Source organism: Schistocerca gregaria, chromosome 8, assembly GCF_023897955.1.
Source record: "Schistocerca gregaria isolate iqSchGreg1 chromosome 8, iqSchGreg1.2, whole genome shotgun sequence".
Lineage (NCBI taxonomy): Eukaryota > Metazoa > Arthropoda > Insecta > Orthoptera > Acrididae > Schistocerca > Schistocerca gregaria.
In genome coordinates this window covers 52,024,574-52,028,618 of record NC_064927.1, presented here as the reverse complement: position 1 = coordinate 52,028,618, position 4,045 = coordinate 52,024,574, and the positions used below count along the sequence as shown (strand labels likewise).

The 4,045-nt window shown below is 57.5% G+C and overlaps 1 non-coding gene across 1 annotated transcript; it reads right to left on the bottom strand.

Annotated features, from left to right (window-relative positions):
- Positions 1-3,682: 3,682 nt before the first annotated feature.
- Positions 3,683-3,755, bottom strand: Trnae-uuc (transfer RNA glutamic acid (anticodon UUC)). Its single transcript has one exon. It is a non-coding gene; the product is annotated as a tRNA-Glu (tRNA).
- Between the last annotated feature and the right edge of the window lie 290 nt (positions 3,756-4,045).

The following is a 4,045-nucleotide window of genomic DNA, read 5'->3' as shown; positions in this document are numbered from 1 at the left end:
GGGGCGACGACCGTCTGATATGGTAAGAAGGACAGGGAGATGGTCACTGCCAATAGGGTCGAGGACGTCCACCGCTATGCGGCCAAGGAGGTTGGGGGAGGCTAGGACGACATCGGGTGTGGTACTGGATTCAGGGCGGGTGTGTTGGGGAAGAGGAAGGACATCTCCTTGGATGTTGGCGAGGAACCGATGCCACCGCCGTAACTGGGTGGCGGAGCGACTATGGATATTGAGATCTGCGGCAATCACGTAGGAGGAGAAGGTACGGTCGATGTGGGAAAGGAAGTCAAAAGGAATAGGGGCAGAGGTGCGGACATAGATGGTGGCGCAGGTAACGGTGAGGCCGGGGAAGAATAGACTAAGGATCAGGTGTTCCGTGGGGTTGGGAAGGAGGGGTTGGAGCCGAACAGGGATCTGGCGATGGTGACCAATGGCAACTCCGCCACGCGCTATCGGGAGGGGGTTGTCAGAGCGGTGAAGGAGGTAGGGCGAGGTATGGACAGTATGGTGGGGCTGGAGAAATGTTTCGTTTAGGAGGAAGGCATCCACGCGGTGGGTTTTGAGGGTATGCATAAGGAAATTCTTGTTGACAGGGAGGGAACGGATGTTGTTAAACAGGATACTTTGCTGTCGCGCCATAGTGGGAATTTAGACGAGGGTGTCGAGACGGGAGAAGGTAAAATGGGCCTGGTTACGGGAGTAGGTGGCGTAAGTGTTGAGCTGGAAGACGGAACGGGCGGCAAGGGATATCTGCTGGAGGGTGTGGGGGCGCTGAAAGGGGTTAATGTTCTGAAGGACAACGGTTACAAAGCGGATGATGTCCTCAGCTGTGGGGGGGGATGGAGGGAATTGCCGGGAGGGGTGGGGGCATCCAAGGGGCGGACAGGGACAGTGAGTTCAGGAGCGGAGGGAGGGGGTCGGGCCTTGCACTTTTGGGAGTAGGTTGGGTGTTGGAGGTTACAGGTGTTACAGGAGGGGGGGGGGGGACTGAAGGTTGGGGCACTGCCGGAAGAAGTGTGCTTCTTTGCAGTGCGGGCAGACGGGGGCCTCGCGGCACTCAGATGTAGGATGTGCATTATAGCGCAAGCACCTCTGGCAGCGGATGGACTGTGGAGGGGAGCGGGAGGGGTCTACCTTATAACGGCGGTTGAAAAGGAGGGCACCCTCCTTGAGGAGGAGGTCTATGGAGGGAGCATGCTCAGAGAACACCCGCATGAGGCGGTTGGGGCCGGCTGGATTGTGAATCCGGCGGACAGCTCGAAACTCTAGATAGGGATGGGCCTTCAGCTCCGCCAACACCTCCTCCTCCGTGATCATCGGGCTAAGCCGAGTGATCACGGCAGTGAGGGTCGGTGGGCGACGGGGCGGCTGGGGTTGTCGGGATGAGGAGGGGGAGGGAGCAGGGGCAAGGGAGGCATGGGGACCAAACCGGGTGAGGGGAATGCGGGAGAGGATGTCGGAGTGGAGGGTGGAGCTGGGGGCTGTGATCAGGACGGAGTCCCGACGGGGGATGAGAAGGGAGATCGGGGCTCCGGGGAAGTGCTGGCGGAGGAGAAGGGTAAGATTGCCGGCCTCCAGGAGAGAGGGATCAGGGTGAGAAAGGAGGTACCTGTAGGAGGGGGAGGTAGAGGAGGGAGTAGATAGGGCAGGTGGGGTGGTATCCATGGCATCCTGGGGGGTTGGAGGGGGGAGAGTCTGCGACTTCTTGGGAGCAGAAGAGGCTGGGGTGCCGCTGGCACGTTTCACAGCGGGAGAGGGATGGGAAGAGGTGTGGGGGATGGGGACGACCGGGAGATGGCGGGAGATGGCAGGTCCCACCGGCGGTGCAGGCACTGGTGGTGGTGCTGGTGCTGGCGCTGGAGCTGGAGCTGGCGCCACAGAAGATGCAGTGGCAGTGGTTGGCACTGGCGATGGCGAGGGCGATGGTGATGGTGATGGTGATGACGATGATGATGGTGTGGCGTGGGTGGTGGCCCGACGGGCAACAACCCTGCCGGGGGTGGCATGAGTTACATGTGGGAGGGGAGGGAATGGGTCACGTGAGGCATGGGGGGTAGGAACAGGGGAGGGAGCAACAAAAGGAGCGGGGGTGGGAAGAGTGAGGAGGGGGGGAATATAAGGGGGAGGCGGTGATTGAGCACACCACGTAATGGTGGTGGCAGCAAGTGAGGGGGACGTGTACACGATTGCAGTGGTAGTGGCGGTAGTTGTGGGGGTTGTCATGGTGAGAGGATAAGTGGGAGAGGGGAAAAGAGGAAAAAGAAAAGGGGACAGTCAAAGGACAAGGACAAGAGACTGACGAAGAGGAAGGGAAAGACGTAAGCAGAGACGACAGAACGAAAGACGGGCAGGGAGCGGCGGCGGCGGCGGCGGCGGCGGCGGCGGCGGCGGCGGCGGCGGCGGCGGCGGTCGGCAACAGCAGCAGCGGCAGGAACCGGAGACGGTGGCGGCAACCGGCGGCGGCGTCGGCGGGAGACCGGCGGCGGCGGCGGCGGCGGCGGAGGCGGTGGGAACCGGCGGCGGCGGCGGCGGCAGCGGCGGCTGGGACCAACGGCAGCTGCAGCAATCACTGAAACTCCTAGCACTTCGATATTAACGACAATAATATCGAAGGGCGCAACCCTCTCGAGCTACGCCGAAGATGACGCTCACGCTAGTGACAGCCTTATTTATACTTCGACGTCGCGCCAAAGCGAATGAGCACATTTCGCCTACGGCTTAGGTCGCCCACCTAGTGTCGCTGCTCGGTGTCTGCAGGCAGCGAGGGGCTGCAAGCTTCCTGTGTCCGCACCAATGTCACCTTTGCTTGCTTGTCAGAGACAGACTATCGCAAAACTTACAACTCACTCCATGAGTTGATTGCTACGGCATCTGTTATCAGCAGTCACAACTAGCAACACCAGTAGCAGCCGACTGCACGCTAAGAATGTGAATGTGAAGTAGGATTTACGTGAACTCGGCGCAAGGCAGGTCTTTCCTACGTAGGCTTGAGAATCGTATGGGAACACCTGTACTGTTTCTACATTAAGTGCAGGAGTGGGAGGAGGGTGCTTCCTGCGCCCGAATAACAGCAAGCTTGCCAATTGTGGATGCTAATCGTTCGCTTGTATCTACCTAGACACATCTGCTGGCTGTGAATTATCCCACATGCATGCCGAGGTGCGCATGTAGGTGTGTTGAAAATTCAGGAGGCGCTGGGTATCGATCTCAGTACCTCTTGCATGCTAAGCGAGCTCTCTACCATCTGAGCTACGCTTCCCTCATGAAGAATGGTGCTACATACAGCCATATCAACGCCACAGACCCTTGCACTCCCATTATTCCGCAGACAAACACTACTCTCTATGTATCAGTGAGGGTGTCTTTCAGGTTTCGTGCATTTTGTATCGAATCGTAGTTGGCCACAATGAAAGTGGCAAACATAACGACGAAAATAGAGTTCGGACACCGCTCTGAGTAAGACGAACGTGTTGTCCACTCTCTACACTTCAATGAGGTTAAGCCGTGATACCTAAGACAGATCTGCACTCGATGACACGTCGATAACAGCCGGTCCCCACACATACATCTTGCTCTCGTTACGTCATATCAGTCATATCAGTCTGTGACGCTGCCTTTGCAACATCTTGCGTGCCTTTAGGTTCGCCGCGACCAACACTTACCATGCACTGACCACAAAACATGGAGGCACCAGAGCTTGAACCCGGGACCTCTCACATGAAAAGCGAACGCTCTACCAACTGAGCTACGCCCCCATGCACGACTAAGCTGCGCTATTCTCCATTCTTTGCGACTCTGATGTTCACGGACACGATGGTTGGTTGGTTTGTAGCGGTGAAGGGACCAGAGTACAATGGCGCGGACACGTTCATATACACAAGAGTTCCAAGTACTTCCGATGCTCTGGTATTACGAATGCAAATTCCGTCTGTTTTTAACGTCTTAAATTGAAAGGGCAGTAACAAATTGCTCCGTTTTCACTCCTTGTTGACAATCACACAGCACCTGAGGTAACAAGCACATCTCGAGCCCCATTGTGCACTCC